The 20865-nt window shown below is 41.0% G+C and overlaps 2 long non-coding RNA genes across 3 annotated transcripts in view; both read right to left on the bottom strand.

Moving 5' to 3' along the window:
• Positions 1-1255: 1255 nt before the first annotated feature.
• On the bottom strand, positions 1256-6707 carry LOC128467413 (uncharacterized). The gene is made up of 2 exons (XR_008345719.1): positions 4486-6707; positions 1256-3577 (listed from the first exon to the last, which is right to left on the bottom strand). It is a non-coding gene; the product is annotated as an uncharacterized LOC128467413 (long non-coding RNA).
• Positions 6708-16148: 9441 nt separating this feature from the next.
• The window catches only part of LOC128467411 (uncharacterized), a 129274-nt gene continuing 124557 nt past the window's right edge, over positions 16149-20865 (bottom strand). Inside the window, exons 3-4 of one of the 2 annotated variants that reach the window (XR_008345717.1) lie at positions 16965-17180; positions 16149-16329 (exon numbers count right to left, since the gene is read on the bottom strand). This is a non-coding gene — a long non-coding RNA (uncharacterized LOC128467411). Of the gene's footprint in view, positions 16330-16794; positions 17181-20865 lie in introns of those variants that run through there. The other variant, XR_008345716.1, reaches the window with a different exon arrangement.

The following is a 20865-nucleotide window of genomic DNA, read 5'->3' on the forward strand; positions in this document are numbered from 1 at the left end:
GTTAGGGTGCACATCATTTTGTGATGAAATGAGAGAAGGCATTTTCAAAAGGAATTACAGCAAAAACCAGACTGTGTAGCGTGTGATGCCTACCATCAACTTTGTTGCTCCAAATTAAATAAAGTGACTTGTGAAAGAGATCCTAACAGTACAATCTGCTTACCTCACAACGCTCTAATATTTAGGGCATGGGACACATCTCTCCCAGAACACTGCTGCCACATGTGTTGAGTACAAGATACACTGGCTTTTGCCATCATCTCAGAAACAATATCCATTCATGTCTCCTCTATCTGTTCAATTCCCCAAAGAACCTTCTTTTCAAATACCGCTAAACAAAGCTTCCTAAACATGCCAATTGAGGAGATGGTACAAACTTTTTTCTTCACTTTCTTTGCTGCTCCTCTCGATCTTTGTGGATCCTGAAACTATTCAAGAGAGCTCATTTTGCTTACCTTACACCTACTGAAAACCCTGTTGCCCAAGATTCACTTTTCCACAAGACAAGGCTGCTACATCTGTCGAAAAAAGCAATAGACACACAGGCCTTTCCTTCCGCGAACACAACTTTCAAATGTCTTCCTACATAAGATGGTACAAACTTTTTTCTTCACTTTCTTTGCTGCTCCTCTCAATCTATGTGGATCCTGAAACTATTCAAGCGAGATCATTTTGCTTACCTTACACCTGCTGACAACCCTGTTGCCCAAGATTCACTTTTCCACAAGACAAGGCTGCGACATCTGTCGAGTAAAGCAATAGACACACAGGCCTTTCCTTCCACATACACAACTTCTAAACGTCTTCCTATGTTAATCCTACATCACACAGGCTTTATTGTAGAACATACATAATCAAAAAGTCTTAAGACTGAGAAGCTTTGTGTCTTGAAGCCGACTTCTATGTACCTGATGGGTTAAAATGTTCACAAGAGATACCACCATATCCAAATACATTGTTGCAACAGTCATGAAAGCAATAAGAAAAAAAACACACCTCTCGAAGACTGACTCGGGTCATAATGGTCTGCCACCTGTGAAACACAAAGCAGAGAGACAACTTTCCCTTCACCCATAACATTTCAAATTAGCAGTGTTTTCTGTCCAAACCCTTTGCGTCTCAATGACTGACGAGTCTCAAGGTTCAAAGGTAACAACTATAATCAAGGTCTTCCTAGGCAGCAAAGGTCCGATATTTTGTGTCTTGAAGGGATCTGATAGAGAAGGCATAAGATGGTACAAACTTTTTTCTTCACTTTCTTTGCTGCTCCTCTCAATCTTTGTGGATCCTGAAACCATTCAAGCGAGATCATTTTGCTTACCTTACACCTGCTGAAAACCCTGTTGCCCAAGATTCACTTTTCCACAAGACAAAGCTGCTACATCTGTCGAGTAAAGCAATAGACACACAGGCCTTTCCTTCCGCGAACACAACTTCCAGATGTCTTCCTACATAAGATGGTACAAACTTTTTTCTGCACTTTCTTTGCCGCTCCTCTCAATCTTTGTGGATCCTGAAACCATTCAAGCAAGATCATTTTGCTTACCTTACACCTTCTGAAAACCCTGTTGCCCAAGATTCACTTTTCCACAAGACAAGGCTGCGACATCTGTCGAGTAAAGCAATAGACACACAGGCCTTTCTTTCCTTCCGCAAACACAACTTCCAAATGTCTTCCTACATAAGATGGTACACACTTTCTTTTTCACTTTCTTTGCTGCTCCTCTAAATCTTTGTGGATCCTGAAACCATTCAAGCGAGATCATTTTGCTTACCTCACACCTTCTGAAAACCCTGTTGCCCAAGATTCACATTTCCACAAGACAAGGCTGCGACATCTGTCGAGTAAAGCAATAGACACACAGGCCTTTCCTTCCGCGAACACAACTTCCGAATGTCTTCCTACATAAGATGGTACAAACTTTTTCCTTCACTTTCTTTGCTGCTCCTCTCAATCTGTGTGGATCCTGAAACTATTCAAGCAAGATCATTTTGCTTACCTTACACCTGCTGAAATCCCTGTTGCCCAAGATTCACTTTTCCACAAGACAAGGCTGCGACATCTGTCGAGTAAAGCAATAGACACACAGGCCTTTCTTTCCTTCCGCAAACACAACTTCCAAATGTCTTCCTACATAAGATGGTGCAAACACTTTTCTTCACTTTCTTTGCTGTGTGGATCCTGAAACCATTCCAGCGAGATCATTTTGCTTACCTTACACCTGCTGAAAACCCTGTTGCCCAAGATTCACTTTTCCACAAGACAAGGCTGCGACATCTGTCGAGTAAAGCAATAGACACACAGGCCTTTCTTTCCTTACGCAAACACAACTTCCAAATGTCTTCCTACATAAGATGGTACACACTTTCTTTTTCACTTTCTTTGCTGCTCCTCTAAATCTTTGTGGATCCTGAAACCATTCAAGCGAGATCATTTTGCTTACCTGACACCTTCTGAAAACCCTGTTGCCCAAGATTCACTTTTCCACAAGACAAGGCTGCGACATCTGTCGAGTAAAGCAATAGACACACAGGCCTTTCCTTCCGCGCACACAACTTCCGAATGTCTTCCTACATAAGATGGTACAAACTTTTTTCTGCACTTTCTTTGCCGCTCGTCTCAATCTTTGTGGATCCTGAAACCATTCAAGCGAGGTCATTTTGCTTACCTTACACCTTCTGAAAACCCTGTTGCTCAAGATTCACTTTTCCACAAGACAAGGCTGCGACATCTGTCTGGTAAAGCAATAGACACACAGGCCTTTCCTTCTGGAAACACAACTTCCAATTGTCTTCCTACATAAGATGGTACAAACTTTTTTCTTCACTTTCTTTGCTGCTCCTCTCAATCTGTGTGGATCCTGAAACTATTCAAGCAAGATCATTTTGCTTTCCTTACACCTGCTGAAATCCCTGTTGCCCAAGATTCACTTTTCCACAAGACAAGGCTGCGACATCTGTCGAGTACAGCAATAGACACACAGGCCTTTCTTTCCTTCCGCAAACACAACTTCCAGATGTCTTCCTACATAAGATGGTACACACTTTCTTCTTCACTTTCTTTGCCGCTCCTCTCAATCTTTGTGGATCCTGAAACCATTCAAGCGAGGTCATTTTGCTTACCTTACACCTTCTGAAAACCCTGTTGCTCAAGATTCACTTTTCCACAAGACAAGGCTGCGACATCTGTCGAGTAAAGCAATAGACACACAGGCCTTTCCTTCTGGAAACACAACTTCCAATTGTCTTCCTACATAAGATGGTACAAACTTTTTTCTTCACTTTCTTTGCTGCTCCTCTCAATCTGTGTGGATCCTGAAACTATTCAAGCAAGATCATTTTGCTTACCTTACACCTGCTGAAATCCCTGTTGCCCAAGATTCACTTTTCCACAAGACAAGGCTGCGACATCTGTCGAGTAAAGCAATAGACACACAGGCCTTTCTTTCCTTCCGCAAACACAACTTCCAAATGTCTTCCTACATAAGATGGTACACACTTTCTTTTTCACTTTCTTTGCTGCTCCTCTAAATCTTTGTGGATCCTGAAACCATTCAAGCGAGATCATTTTGCTTACCTCACACCTTCTGAAAACCCTGTTGCCCAAGATTCACATTTCCACAAGACAAGGCTGCGACATCTGTCGAGTAAAGCAATAGACACACAGGCCTTTCCTTCCGCGAACACAACTTCCGAATGTCTTCCTACATAAGATGGTACAAACTTTTTTCTGCACTTTCTTTGCCGCTCCTCTCAATCTTTGTGGATCCTGAAACCATTCAAGCAAGATCATTTTGCTTACCTTAAACCTTCTGAAAACCCTTTTGGCCAAGACTCACTTTTCCACAAGACAAGGCTGCGACATCTGTCGAGTAAAGCAATAGACACACAGGCCTTTCTTTCCTTCCGCAAACACAACTTCCAAATGTCTTCCTACATAAGATGGTACAAACTCTTTTCTTCACTTTCTTTGCTGCTCCTCTCAATATGTGTGGATCCTGAAACCATTCCAGCGAGATCATTTTGCTTACCTTACACCTGCTGAAAACCCTGTTGCCCAAGATTCACTTTTCCACAAGACAAGGCTGCGACATCTGTTGAGTAAAGCAATAGACACACAGGCCTTTCCTTCCGCAAACACAACTTCCAAATGTCTTCCTACATAAGATGGTACAAACTTTTTTCTTCACTTTCTTTGCTGCTCCTCTCAATCTGTGTGGATCCTGAAACTATTCAAGCAAGATCATTTTGCTTACCTTACAGCTGCTGAAATCCCTGTTGCCCAAGATTCACTTTTCCACAAGACAAGGCTGCGACATCTGTCGAGTAAAGCAATAGATACACAGGCCTTTCTTTCCTTCCGCAAACACAACTTCCAAATGTCTTCCTACATAAGATGGTACACACTTACTTCTTCACTTTCTTTGCCGCTCCTCTCAATCTTTGTGGATCCTGAAACCATTCAAGCAAGATCATTTTGCTTACCTTAAACCTTCTGAAAACCCTGTTGCCCAAGATTCACTTTTCCACAAGACAAGGCTGCGACATCTGTTGAGTAAAGCAATAGACACACAGGCCTTTCCTTCCGCAAACACAACTTCCAAATGTCTTCCTACATAAGATGGTACAAACTTTTTTCTTCACTTTCTTTGCTGCTCCTCTCAATCTGTGTGGATCCTGAAACTATTCAAGCAAGATCATTTTGCTTACCTTACAGCTGCTGAAATCCCTGTTGCCCAAGATTCACTTTTCCACAAGACAAGGCTGCGACATCTGTCGAGTAAAGCAATAGATACACAGGCCTTTCTTTCCTTCCGCAAACACAACTTCCAAATGTCTTCCTACATAAGATGGTACACACTTACTTCTTCACTTTCTTTGCCGCTCCTCTCAATCTTTGTGGATCCTGAAACCATTCAAGCGAGATCATTTTGCTTACCTTACACCTTCTGAAAACCCTGTTGCCCAAGATTCACTTTTAAACAAGACAAGGCTGCGACATGTCGAGTAAAGCAATAGACACACAGGCCTTTCCTTCCGCGAACACAACTTCCAGATGTCTTCCTACATAAGATGGTACAAACTTTTTTCTGCACTTTCTTTGCCGCTCCTCTCAATCTTTGTGGATCCTGAAACCATTCAAGTGAGATCATTTTGCTTACCTTACACCTTCTGAAAACCGTGTTGCCCAAAATTCACTTTTCCACAAGACAAGGCTGCGACATCTGTCGAGTAAAGCAATAGACACACAAGCCTTTCCTTCCGCAAACACAACTTCCAAATGTCTTCCTACATAAGATGTTACAAACTTTTTTCTTCACTTTCTTTGCTGCTCCTCTCAATCTGTGTGGATCCTGAAACTATTCAAGGAAGATCATTTTGCTTACCTTACACCTGCTGAAATCCCTGTTGCCCAAGATTCACGTTTCCACAAGACAAGGCCGCGACATCTGTCGAGTAAAGCAATAGACACACAGGCCTTTCTTTCCTTCCGCAAACACAACTTCCAAATGTCTTCCTACATAAGATGGTACAAACTCTTTTCTTCACTTTCTTTGCTGCTCCTCTCAATCTGTGTGGATCCTGAAACCATTCCAGCGAGATCATTTTGCTTACCTTACACCTGCTGAAATCCCTGTTGTCCAAGATTCACTTTTCCACAAGACAAGGCTGCGACATCTGTCGAGTAAAGCAATAGACACACAAGCCTTTCCTTCCGCAAACACAACTTCCAAATGTCTTCCTACATAAGATGGTACAAACTTTTTTCTTCACTTTCTTTGCTGCTCCTCTCAATCTGTGTGGATCCTGAAACTATTCAAGCAAGATCATTTTGCTTACCTTACACCTGCTGAAATCCCTGTTGCCCAAGATTCACTTTTCCACAAGACAAGGCTGCGACATCTGTCGAGTAAAGCAATAGACACACAGACGTTTCTTTCCTTCCGCAAACACAACTTCCAAATGTCTTCCTACATAAGATGGTACACACTTTCTTTGCTGCTCCTCTAAATCTTTGTGGATCCTGAAACCATTCAAGCGAGATCATTTTGCTTACCTTACACCTTCTGAAAACCCTGTTGCCCAAGATTCACTTTTCCACAAGACAAGGCTGCGACATCTGTCGAGTAAAGCAATAGACACACAGGCCTTTCCTTCCACGAACACAACTTCCAAATGTCTTCCTACATAAGATGGTACAAACTTTTTTCTGCACTTTCTTTGCCACTCCTCTCAATCTTTGTGGATCCTGAAACCATTCAAGCGAGATCATTTTGCTTACCTTACACCTTCTGAAAACCCTGTTGCCCAAGATTCACTTTTCCACAAGACAAGGCTGCGACATCTGTCGACTAAAGCAATAGGCACACATGCCTTTCCTTCCACATACACAACTTCTAAATGTCTTCCTATTTCAATCCTAAATCACATGGGCTTTATTGTGGAACATACATAATCAAAATGTCTTACAACTGAGAAGCTTTGTGCCTTGAAGCCGTCTTCTATGTACCTGATGGGTTAAAATGTTCACAAGAGATACCCCCATATCCAAATACATTGTTGCAACAGTCATGAAAGCAATAAGAAAAAAAACACACCTCTCAAAGACTGACTCGGGTCATAATGGTCTGCCACCTGTGAATCACAAAGCAGAGAGACAACTTTCCCCTCACCATATACATTTCAAATTAGCAGTGTTTTCTGTCCAAACCTTTTGCGTCTAAATGATTCACGGGTCTCAAGGTTCAAAGGTAACACCTATTATCGAGGTCTTGCTAGGCAGAAAAGGTCCGATATTTTGTCTCTTGAAGGGATCTGATAGAGAAGGCATAAGAACATTCCCCACACAAACAAGAGACACAACTGACAATTCATGGACCTTTTGAAATGTTAGGTACACATGATTGGGTGCACATCATTTTGTGATGAAATGAGAGAAGGCATTTTCAAAAGGAATTACAGCAAAAACCAGACTGTGTAGCGTGTGATGCCTACCATCAACTTTGTTGCTCCAAATTAAATAAAGTGACTTGTGAAAGAGATCATAACAGTACAATCTGCTTACCTCACAACGCTCTAATATTAAGGGCATGGGACACATCTCTCCCAGAACACTGCTGCCACATGTGTTGAGTACAAGATACACTGGCTTTTGCCATCATCTCAGAAACAATATCCATTCATGTCTCCTCTATCTGTTCAATTCCCCAAAGAACCTTCTTTTCAAATACTGCTAAAGAAAGCTTCCTAAACATGCCGATTGAGGAGATGGTACAAACTTTTTTCTTCACTTTCTTTGCTGCTCCTCTCGATCTTTGTGGATCCTGAAACTATTCAAGAGAGCTCATTTTGCTTACCTTACACCTGCTGAAAACCCTGTTGCCCAAGATTCACTTTTCCACAAGACAAGGCTGCGACATCTGTCGAGTAAAGCAATAGACACACAGGCCTTTCTTTCCTTCCGCAAACACAACTTCCAAATGTCTTCCTACATAAGATGGTACAAACTTTTTTCTTCACTTTCATTGCTGCTCCTCTCGATCTATGTGGATCCTGAAACTATTCAAGAGAGCTCATTTTGCTTACCTTACACCTGCTGAAAACCCTGTTGCCCAAGATTCACTTTTCCACAAGACAAGGCTGCGACATCTGTCGAGTAAAGCAATAGACACACAGGCCTTTCTTTCCTTCCGCAAACACAACTTCCAAATGTCTTCCTACATAAGATGGTACAAACTTTTTTCTTCACTTTCTTTGCTGCTCCTCTCAATCTGCGTGGATCCTGAAACTATTCAAGCGAGATCATTTTGCTTACCTTATACCTTCTGAAAACCCTGTTGCCCAAGATTCACTTTTCCACAAGACAAAGCTGCGACATCTGTCGAGTAAAGCAATAGACACACAGGCCTTTCCTTCCACATACACAACTTCTAAACGTCTTCCTACGTTAATCCTAAATCACACAGGCTTTATTGTAGAACATACATAATCAAAAAGTCTTAAGACTGAAAAACTTTGTGTCTTGAAGCCGTCTTCTATGTACCTGATGGGTTAAAATGTTCACAAGAGATACCACCATATCCAAATACATTGTTGCAACAGTCATGAAAGCAATAAGAAAAAAAACACACCTCTCGAAGACTGACTCGGGTCATAATGGTCTGCCACCTGTGAAACACAAAGCAGAGAGACAACTTTCCCTTCACCCTATACATTTCAAATTAGCAGTGTTTTCTGTCCAAACCCTTTGCGTCTCAATGATTGACGAGTCTCAAGGTTCAAAGGTAACAACTATAATCAAGGTCTTCCTAGGCAGCAAAGGTCCGATATTTTGTGTCTCGAAGGGATCTGATAGAGAAGGCATAAGATGGTACAAACTTTTTTCTTCACTTTCTTTGCTGCTCCTCTCAATCTTTGTGGATCCTGAAACCATTCAAGCGAGATCATTTTGCTTACCTTACACCTGCTGAAAACCCTGTTGCCCAAGATTCACTTTTCCACAAGACAAGGCTGCGACATCTGTCGAGTAAAGCAATAGACACACAGGCCTTTCCTTCCGCGAACACAACTTCCAGATGTCTTCCTACATAAGATGGTACAAACTTTTTTCTGTACTTTCTTTGCCGCTCCTCTCAATCTGTGTGGATCCTGAAACTATTCAAGCAAGATCATTTTGCTTACCTTAAACCTTCTGAAAACCCTGTTGCCCAAGATTCACTTTTCCACAAGACAAGGCTGCGACATCTGTCGAGTAAAGCAAAAGACACACATGCCTTTCCTTCCACATAAACAACTTCTAAATGTCTTCCTATTTCAATCCTAAATCACATGGGCTTTATTGTGGAACATACATAATCAAAATGTCTTACAACTGAGAAGCTTTGTGCCTTGAAGCCGTCTTCTATGTACCTGATGGGTTAAAATGCTCACAAGAGATACCCCCATATCCAAATACATTGTTGCAACAGTCATGAAAGCAATAAGAAAAAAAACACACCTCTCAAAGACTGACTCGGGTCATAATGGTCTGCCACCTGTGAATCACAAAGCAGAGACAACTTTCCCCTCACCATATACATTTCAAATTAGCAGTGTTTTCTGTCCAAACCTTTTGCGTCTAAATGATTCACGGGTCTCAAGGTTCAAAGGTAACACCTATTATCGAGGTCTTCCTAGGTAGCAAAGGTCCGATATTTTGTCTCTTGAAGGGATCTGATAGAGAAGGCATAAGAACATTCCCCGCACAAACAAGAGACACAACTGACAATTCATGGACCTTTTGAAATGTTAGGTACACATGTTAGGGTGCACATCATTTTGTGATGAAATGAGAGAAGGCATTTTGAAAAGGAATTACAGCAAAAACCAGACTGTGTAGCGTGTGATGCCTACCATCAACTTTGTTGCTCCAAATTAAATAAAGTGACTTGTGAAAGAGATCCTAACAGTACAATCTGCTTACCTCACAACGCTCTAATATTTAGGGCATGGGACACATCTCTCCCAGAACACTGCTGCCACATGTGTTGAGTACAAGATACACTGGCTTTTGCCATCATCTCAGAAACAATATCCATTCATGTCTCCTCTATCTGTTCAATTCCCCAAAGAACCTTCTTTTCAAATACTGCTAAAGAAAGCTTCCTAAACATGCCGATTGAGGAGATGGTACAAACTTTTTTCTTCACTTTCTTTGCTGCTCCTCTCTATCTGTGTGGATCCTGAAACTATTCAAGCAAGATCATTTTGCTTACCTTACACCTGCTGAAATCCCTGTTGCCCAAGATTCACTTTTCCACAAGACAAGGCTGCTACATCTGTCGAAAAAAGCAATAGACACACAGGCCTTTCCTTCCGGGAACACAACTTCCAAATGTCTTCCTACATAAGATGGTACAAACACTTTTCTTCAATTTCTTTGCTGCTCCTCTCAATATGTGTGGATCCTGAAACCATTCCAGCGAGATTATTTTGCTTACCTTACACCTGCTGAAAACCCTGTTGCCCAAGATTCACTTTTCCACAAGACAAGGCTGCTACATCTGTCGAAAAAAGCAATAGACACACAGGCCTTTCCTTCCGGGAACACAACTTCCAAATGTCTTCCTACATAAGATGGTACAAACTTTTTTCTTCACTTTCTTTGCTGCTTCTCTCAATCTATGTGGATCCTGAAACCATTCAAGCGAGATCATTTTGCTTACCTTACACCTGCTGACAACCCTGTTGCCCAAGATTCACTTTTCCACAAGACAAGGCTGCGACATCTGTCGAGTAAAGCAATAGACACACAGGCCTTTCCTTCCACATACACAACTTCTAAACGTCTTCCTACGTTAATCCTAGATCACACAGGCTTTATTGTAGAACATACATAATCAAAAAGTCTTACGACTGAGAAGCTTTGTGTCTTGAAGCAGTCTTCTATGTACCTGATGGGTTAAAATGTTAACAAGAGATACCACCATATCCAAATACATTGTTGCAACAGTCATGAAAGCAATAAGAAAAAAAACACACCTCTCGAAGACTGACTCGGGTCATAATGGTCTGCCACCTGTGAAACACAAAGCAGAGAGACAACTTTCCCTTCACCCTATACATTTCAAATTAGCAGTGTTTTCTGTCCAAACCCTTTGCGTCTCAATGATTGACGAGTCTCAAAGTTCAAAGGTAACAACTATAATCAAGGTCTTCCTAGGCAGCAAAGGTCCGATATTTTGTGTCTTGAAGGGATCTGATAGAGAAGGCATAAGATGGTACAAACTTTTTTCTTCACTTTCTTTGCTGCTCCTCTCAATCTTTGTGGATCCTGAAACCATTGAAGCGAGATCATTTTGCTTACCTTACACCTGCTGAAAACCCTGTTGCCCAAGATTCACTTTTCCACAAGACAAGGCTGCGACATCTGTCGAGTAAAGCAATAGACACACAGGCCTTTCCTTCCGCGAACACAACTTCCAGATGTCTTCCTACATAAGATGGTACAAACTTTTTTCTGCACTTTCTTTGCCGCTCCTCTCAATCTTTGTGGATCCTGAAACCATTCAAGCAAGATCATTTTGCTTACCTTACACCTTCTGAAAACCCCGTTGCCCATGATTCACTTTTCCACAAGACAAGGCTGCGACATCTGTCGAGTAAAGCAATAGACACACAGGCCTTTCCTTCCGCGAACACAACTTCCGAATGTCTTCCTACATAAGATGGTACAAACTTTTTTCCGCACTTTCTTTGCCGCTCCTCTCAATCTTTGTGGATCCTGAAACCATTCCAGCGAGATCATTTTGATTACCTTACACCTGCTGAAATCCCTGTTGCCCAAGATTCACTTTTCCACAAGACAAGGCTGCGACATCTGTCGAGTAAAGCAATAGACACACAGGCCTTTCCTTCTGCAAACACAACTTCCAATTGTCTTCCTACATAAGATGGTACAAACTTTTTTCTTCACTTTCTTTGCTGCTCCTCTCAATCTGTGTGGATCCTGAAACTATTCAAGCAAGATCATTTTGCTTACATTACACCTGCTGAAATCCCTGTTGCCCAAGATTCACTTTTCCACAAGACAAGGCTGCGACATCTGTCGAGTAAAGCAATAGACACACAGGCCTTTCTTTCCTTCCGCAAACACAACTTCCAAATGTCTTCCTACATAAGATGGTACACACTTTCTTCTTCACTTTCTTTGCCGCTCCTCTCAATCTTTGTGGATCCTGAAACCATTCAAGCGAGGTCATTTTGCTTACCTTACACCTTCTGAAAACCCTGTTGCCCAAGATTCACTTTTCCACAAGACAAGGCTGCAACATCTGTCGAGTAAAGCAATAGACACACAGGCCTTTCCTTCCGCAAACACAACTTCCAAATGTCTTCCTACATAAGATGGTACACACTTTCTTTTTCACTTTCTTTGGTGCTCCTCTAAATCTTTGTGGATCCTGAAACCATTCAAGCGAGATCATTTTGCTTACCTCACACCTTCTGAAAACCCTGTTGCCCAAGATTCACTTTTCCACAAGACAAGGCTGCGACATCTGTCGAGTAAAGCAATAGACACACAGGCCTTTCCTTCTGGAAACACAACTTCCAATTGTCTTCCTACATAAGATGGTACAAACTTTTTTCTTCACTTTCTTTGCTGCTCCTCTCAATCTGTGAGGATCCTGAAACTATTCAAGCAAGATCATTTTGCTTACCTTACACCTGCTGAAATCCCTGTTGCCCAAGATTCACTTTTCCACAAGACAAGGCTGCGACATCTGTCGAGTAAAGCAATAGACACACAGGCCTTTCTTTCCTTCCGCAAACACAACTTCCAAATGTCTTCCTACATAAGATGGTACACACTTTCTTTTTCACTTTCTTTGCTGCTCCTCTAAATCTTTGTGGATCCTGAAACCATTCAAGCGAGATCATTTTGCTTACCTCACACCTTCTGAAAACCCTGTTGCCCAAGATTCACTTTTCCACAAGACAAGGCTGCGACATCTGTCGAGTAAAGCAATAGACACACAGGCCTTTCCTTCCGCGAACACAACTTCCGAATGTCTTCCTACATAAGATGGTACAAACTTTTTTCTGCACTTTCTTTGCCGCTCCTCTCAATCTTTGTGGATCCTGAAACCATTCAAGCGAGATCATTTTGCTTACCTTAAACCTTCTGAAAACCCTGTTGGCCAAGACTCACTTTTCCACAAGACAAGGCTGCGACATCTGTCGAGTAAAGCAATAGACACACAGGCCTTTCTTTCCATCCGCAAACACAACTTCCAAATGTCTTCCTACATAAGATGGTACAAACTCTTTTCTTCACTTTCTTTGCTGCTCCTCTCAATATGTGTGGATCCTGAAACCATTCCAGTGAGATCATTTTGCTTACCTTACACCTGCTGAAAACCCTGTTGCCCAAGATTCACTTTTCCACAAGACAAGGCTGCGACATCTGTTGAGTAAAGCAATAGACACACAGGCCTTTCCTTCCGCAAACACAACTTCCAAATGTCTTCCTACATAAGATGGTACAAACTTTTTTCTTCACTTTCTTTGCTGCTCCTCTCAATCTGTGTGGATCCTGAAACTATTCAAGCAAGATCATTTTGCTTACCTTACAGCTGCTGAAATCCCTGTTGCCCAAGATTCACTTTTCCACAAGACAAGGCTGCGACATCTGTCGAGTAAAGCAATAGATACACAGGCCTTTCTTTCCTTCCGCAAACACAACTTCCAAATGTCTTCCTACATAAGATGGTACACACTTACTTCTTCACTTTCTTTGCCGCTCCTCTCAATCTTTGTGGATCCTGAAACCATTCAAGCGAGATCATTTTGCTTACCTTACACCTTCTGAAAACCCTGTTGCCCAAGATTCACTTTTCCACAAGACAAGGCTGCGACATGTCGAGTAAAGCAATAGACACACAGGCCTTTCCTTCCGCGAACACAACTTCCAGATGTCTTCCTACATAAGATGGTACAAACTTTTTTCTGCACTTTCTTTGCCGCTCCTCTCAATCTTTGTGGATCCTGAAACCATTCAAGCGAGATCATTTTGCTTACCTTACACCTTCTGAAAACCCTGTTGCCCAAAATTCACTTTTCCACAAGACAAGGCTGCGACATCTGTCGAGTAAAACAATAGACACACAGGCCTTTCCTTCCGCGAACACAACTTCCAGATGTCTTCCTACATAAGATGGTACAAACTTTTTTCTGCACTTTCTTTGCCGCTCCTCTCAATCTTTGTGGATCCTGAAACCCTTCAAGTGAGATCATTTTGCTTACCTTACACCTTCTGAAAACCGTGTTGCCCAAAATTCACTTTTCCACAAGACAAGGCTGCGACATCTGTCGAGTAAAGCAATAGACACACAAGCCTTTCCTTCCGCAAACACAACTTCCAAATGTCTTCCTACATAAGATGTTACAAACTTTTTTCTTCACTTTCTTTGCTGCTCCTCTCAATCTGTGTGGATCCTGAAACTATTCAAGCAAGATCATTTTGCTTACCTTACACCTGCTGAAATCCCTGTTGCCCAAGATTCACGTTTCCACAAGACAAGGCCGCGACATCTGTCGAGTAAAGCAATAGACACACAGGCCTTTCTTTCCTTCCGCAAACACAACTTCCAAATGTCTTCCTACATAAGATGGTACAAACTCTTTTCTTCACTTTCTTTGCTGCTCCTCTCAATCTGTGTGGATCCTGAAACCATTCCAGCGAGATCATTTTGCTTACCTTACACCTGCTGAAATCCCTGTTGTCCAAGATTCACTTTTCCACAAGACAAGGCTGCAACATCTGTCGAGTAAAGCAATAGACACACAAGCCTTTCCTTCCGCAAACACAACTTCCAAATGTCTTCCTACATAAGATGGTACAAACTTTTTTCTTCACTTTCTTTGCTGCTCCTCTCAATCTGTGTGGATCCTGAAACTATTCAAGCAAGATCATTTTGCTTACCTTACACCTGCTGAAATCCCTGTTGCCCAAGATTCACTTTTCCACAAGACAAGGCTGCGACATCTGTCGAGTAAAGCAATAGACACACAGACGTTTCTTTCCTTCCGCAAACACAACTTCCAAATGTCTTCCTACATAAGATGGTACACACTTTCTTTGCTGCTCCTCTCAATCTTTGTGGATCCTGAAACCATTCAAGCGAGATCATTTTGCTTACCTTACACCTTCTGAAAACCCTGTTGCCCAAGATTCACTTTTCCACAAGACAAGGCTGCGACATCTGTCGACTAAAGCAATAGGCACACACGCCTTTCCTTCCACATACACAACTTCTAAATGTCTTCCTATTTCAATCCTAAATCACATGGGCTTTATTGTGGAACATACATAATCAAAATGTCTTACAACTGAGAAGCTTTGTGCCTTGAAGCCGTCTTCTATGTACCTGATGGGTTAAAATGTTCACAAGAGATACCCCCATATCCAAATACATTGTTGCAACAGTCATGAAAGCAATAAGAAAAAAAACACACCTCTCAAAGACTGACTCGGGTCATAATGGTCTGCCACCTGTGAATCACAAAGCAGAGAGACAACTTTCCCCTCACCATATACATTTCAAATTAGCAGTGTTTTCTGTCCAAACCTTTTGCGTCTAAATGATTCACGGGTCTCAAGGTTCAAAGGTAACACCTATTATCGAGGTCTTGCTAGGCAGAAAAGGTCCGATATTTTGTCTCTTGAAGGGATCTGATAGAGAAGGCATAAGAACATTCCCCACACAAACAAGAGACACAACTGACAATTCATGGACCTTTTGAAATGTTAGGTACACATGATTGGGTGCACATCATTTTGTGATGAAATGAGAGAAGGCATTTTCAAAAGGAATTACAGCAAAAACCAGACTGTGTAGCGTGTGATGCCTACCATCAACTTTGTTGCTCCAAATTAAATAAAGTGACTTGTGAAAGAGATCATAACAGTACAATCTGCTTACCTCACAACGCTCTAATATTAAGGGCATGGGACACATCTCTCCCAGAACACTGCTGCCACATGTGTTGAGTACAAGATACACTGGCTTTTGCCATCATCTCAGAAACAATATCCATTCATGTCTCCTCTATCTGTTCAATTCCCCAAAGAACCTTCTTTTCAAATACCGCTAAAGAAAGCTTCCTAAACATGCCGATTGAGGAGATGGTACAAACTTTTTTCTTCACTTTCTTTGCTGCTCCTCTCGATCTTTGTGGATCCTGAAACTATTCAAGAGAGCTCATTTTGCTTACCTTACACCTGCTGAAAACCCTGTTGCCCAAGATTCACTTTTCCACAAGACAAGGCTGCGACATCTGTCGAGTAAAGCAATAGACACACAGGCCTTTCTTTCCTTCCGCAAACACAACTTCCAAATGTCTTCCTACATAAGATGGTACAAACTTTTTTCTTCACTTTCATTGCTGCTCCTCTCGATCTTTGTGGATCCTGAAACTATTCAAGAGAGCTCATTTTGCTTACCTTACACCTGCTGAAAACCCTGTTCCCCAAGATTCACTTTTCCACAAGACAAGGCTGCGACATCTGTCGAGTAAAGCAATAGACACACAGGCCTTTCTTTCCTTCCGCAAACACAACTTCCAAATGTCTTCCTACATAAGATGGTACAAACTTTTTTCTTCACTTTCTTTGCTGCTCCTCTCAATCTGTGTGGATCCTGAAACTATTCAAGCGAGATCATTTTGCTTACCTTACACCTTCTGAAAACCCTGTTGCCCAAGATTCACTTTTCCACAAGACAAGGCTGCGACATCTGTCGAGTAAAGCAATAGACACACAGGCCTTTCCTTCCACATACACAACTTCTAAATGTCTTATTACATTAATCCTAAATCACATGGGTTTTATTGTAGAACATACATAATCAAAAAGTCTTACGACTGAGAAGCTTTGTGTCTTGAAGCCCTCTTCTATGTACCTGATGGGTTAAAATGTTCACAAGAGATACCACCATATACAAATACATTGTTGCAACAGTCATGAAAGGAATAAGAAAAAAAAACACACCTCTCCAAGACTGACTCGGGTCATAATGCTCTGCCACCTGTGAATCACAAAGCAGAGAGACAACTTTCCCTTCACCCTATACATTTCAAATTAGCAGTGTTTTCTGTCCAAACCCTTTGCGTCTCAATGATTCACGGGTCTCAAGGTTCAAAAGTAACACCTATTATCAAGGTCTTCCTAGGCAGCAAAGGTCCGATATTTTGTCTCTTGAAGGGATCTGATAGAGAAGGCATAAGATGGTACAAACTTTTTTGTTCACGTTCTTTGCTGCTCCTCTCAATCTGTGTGGATCCTGAAACTATTCAAGCGAGATCATTTTGCTTACCTTACACCTGCTGAAAACCCTGTTGCCCATGATTCACTTTTCCACAAGACAAGGCTGCGACATCTGTCGAGTAAAGCAATAGACACACAGGCCTTTCCTTCCACATACACAACTTCTAAATGTCTTCCTACGTTAATCCTAAATCACATGGGCTTTATTGTGAAACATACATAATCAAAATGTCTTACGACTGAGAAGCTTTGTGCCTTGAAGCCGTCTTCTATGTACCTGATGGGTTAAAATGTTCACAAGAGATACCCCCATATCCAAATACATTGTTGCAACAGTCATGAAATGGAAGAAAGGAATAAGAAAAAAACACACCTCTCAAAGACTGACTCGAGTCACAATGGTCTGCCACCTGTGAATCACAAAGCAGAGAGACAACTTTCCCCTCACCATATACATTTCAAATTAGCAGTGTTTTCTGTCCAAACCCTTTGTGTCTAAATGATTCACGGGTCTCAAGGTTCAAAGGTAACACCTATTATCAAGGTCTTCCTAGGCAGCAAAGGTCCGATATTTTGTCTCTTGAAGGGATCTGATAGAGAAGGCATAAGAACATTCCCCGCACAAACAAGAGACACAACTGACAATTCATGGACCTTTTGAAATGTTAGGTACACATGTTTGGATGCACATCATTTTGTGATGAAATGAGAGAAGGCATTTTGAAAAGGAATTACAGCAAAAACCAGACTGTGTAGCGTGTGATGCCTACCATCAACTTTGTTGCTCCAAATTAAATAAAGCGACTTGTGAAAGAGATCATAACAGTATAATATGCTTACCTCACAACGCTCTAATATTAAGGGCATGGGACACAACTCTCCCAGAACACTGCTGCCACATGTGTTGAGTACAAGATACACTGGCTTTTGCCATCATCTCAGAAACAATATCCATTCATGTCTCCTCTATCTGTTCAATTCCCCAAAGAACCTTCTTTTCGAATACTGCTAAACAAAGCTTCCTAAACATGTCGATTGAGGAGATGGTACAAACTTTTTTTCTTCACTTTCTTTGCTACTCCTCTCGATCTTTGTGGATCCTGAAACTATTCAAGAGAGCTCATTTTGCTTACCTTACACCTGGTGAAAACCCCGTTGCCCAAGATGCACTTTTCCACAAGACAAGGCTGCGACATCTGTCGAGTAAAGCAATAGACACACAGGCCTTTCCTTCCGCATACACAACTTCTAAATGTCTTCCTATTTTAATCCTTAATCACATGGGCTTTATTGTGGAACATACGTAATCAAAATGTCTTACGACTGAGAAGCTTTGTGCCTTGAAGCTGTCTTCTATGTACCTGATGGGTTAAAATGTTCACAAGTGATACCCCCATATCCAAATACGTTGGATAAACCGTAGTTGTTTTTTTAATATAATTTTTACTCATGGCTTTGCCTGTGCCTTGTGGACAGATGTCTCTTGAACACATCTGTTAAAGGAAGCATATCAACAATCCCCACACAAACAAGAGACCAAACTAACTTTTCCCACTTCGAGGTGTTAGGGTGCACAATTCCATGTAACATTTAAATGAAATGAGACCAATACATAACAAGGCAATTAGTGATGTACCACTACCAATGTAAGTCGCAAGATTCAACAAATTTTTTTTCTTAATCCTCTTTGCCGTTCCTCTAAATCTTTTTGGTTTTTATTTTATATTTGTCTTTCCACATACAGGGTTTGTATACATACACACACATACTGCACATTGGGTACTGTTAAAATTAATGGCACAATGTTTCAGGTCAGCTAATTCTCTAGGAAAAATCAAAGTGAGTGGGTCAATTTTTTTATTCTGGTTACAATTTTAAGTCTCTCCAAAATTAGCATCTTAATTTTGATGTTTCTACCATGGGTAACTGCTCATAGCTTATGAGCTGCCCTATCACCGTTTTGCAGTTCAGTTTAACTCTGGTTAATATTAAAAACGGGGTAAATATTTTATAAATGTAAATGCATAGATACAGTGGAGTGTACGCGCACATATAGAATGGTATCATCCAACCTTTCCTCCAAACGCTGGGTTCGTAGGTGGTTTCGGGTGTGAGAGGTGAAGACTACAGGTAACACAGGTAACTCCATTTGTATGTTTTTGTATTCGAGGTATAACAATGCTTGTACCACTAGTAAACATTTAAGACAATTGAGAAAGTGCTTGTAAGGTGGTAGTAAACCACCTTGGCTAAATGGCATGTGAAGCTGCTCTCCAAAAATTCTACTTCACACAGCATATTTGGCCACAACCTCATAGTAAGTTGCCAAACATTACAACAGCCCTCTACACATAATGATTTTTAGTTTACCAAGGTTGGTATGAAATAATATATCATGATTATGCTACTGCAGCTTCTACAATGTCCCAAAGGACCTCCAGCATCCACTGCATTTTCTGACTATTATGCACTACATTATACAGATACTGTGTGATGGATTTCCTATAGCCTCGAAGTTGCACTCAAACTGGTTGCATCTAATAGGTCATCTTAATTTAGTATGTCGAAAGATTTAAAGTTGAAATATTCAGAAACAAGCACTTCTGTAGCATAGACCATGCAATCTAATAGACTCAATCCCTCTCTCAGTTGTGCATAAGTCTGACAAATGCATGTAAACAGTAATTTAGGTGCATACCTTTGATGTCCTTCCTAATGACCCAGGAAACCATACAGAATAATGTCATACTTGAAATCATTGATATGCAGAAGAGGTTACTTGTTGCAAGTCATTCAACAGGATTTGTGCCATGGTGAGACCAGAAAAAAGGAAAAGAAATCTGTAATTGATTTTCTATGCCAATATTGTTCTGTTTGTGCTATTTTCCCAAGTCCAGATATCAATTCACCTGCATTTTGATGCACAGCCCCGTTTGAATATTGAAAATGTTTGTGTACTGGATTGTGTAAAATGTTTTACAGGACAGACCTGTATCAATCTTCGGCAACACTAATTGTAATCATGGAAAATAAGATTTACACACAAATAATTGTGTAGCCTGGCCTCTCTCCAAAGTTAATGGTTGTCTAAGAATTACTCCTTGAATTCAAACTAAAAATACACCCATTAACATGTGTAAGCCCCATGTCAAAACTAGGTATATATCATATACTTGACTAGTGTAATACATGCAACAGTGTAACCTTTCCACAGACTTATCTGCCAGTGTCGCTGCCCACTTTAGTGCTGTCGTTTCACCACCTCCATTGAGGAAACCTGCCCATGGAAATGAAACCAAAGATTCTTCAGAAAAACAAAGATCCACACAATTAGCCATTCCTACATGCCTGGTAGATAGTGTACTTCTCATCTATGGGAACACTGGGCCAGGACTATTCGCAAACCTTATGAACAATTCTGTTCAGGATACTCCAAAGCTTTTCTAAAAGATATACACCAGTAAATATGCATATCCAAACACTGCAATAAAACATGGAAACAGGCATTGTTTAGAGTTTAATTCAAACAAATGCATTTACAATACATAATTTACAGTTAGGTTTAGCAAAAACATACCAAAGAATGCTCTTACTTGGAAATACATACAGTATATGCCCATGAGTCAGAGAAAACACCTACTTTTGAAAAATAACTCCATAGGAAAAAGTTACAAATGTTACAATTTTACAGGTTACATTCAACATATTGGGAATATAGAACAACATTACAGTAGCAAATACATTTTGAACTAGAAAAAATGACTATGAATGCATGTAAGTTCATTTTCTACTTATTTTTTAAACTATGCTGACTTAATCAGTCCACTTAAAAATGCCTTCCCACCTGCAGATCTGTATTTCACACAATGCTAGAAACCCCATTGATAGTAATGTTAATAGCTGTAATGACTTGAATTCTTTAATGTAGATTTAATTTGTCCATAATCCGAGAAACGGAGGCCTAAAAAGTTTATGGGATCAGACAGAGGGGTCCAATGTATATTAGCTTAAAAGTTGTGTGGGGATTGTGAGGAAACCCCTTTGTATTCTATGGCAGC

Source organism: Spea bombifrons, chromosome 10 (genome assembly GCF_027358695.1).
Source record: "Spea bombifrons isolate aSpeBom1 chromosome 10, aSpeBom1.2.pri, whole genome shotgun sequence".
NCBI classification, from domain to species: Eukaryota; Metazoa; Chordata; class Amphibia; order Anura; family Pelobatidae; genus Spea; species Spea bombifrons.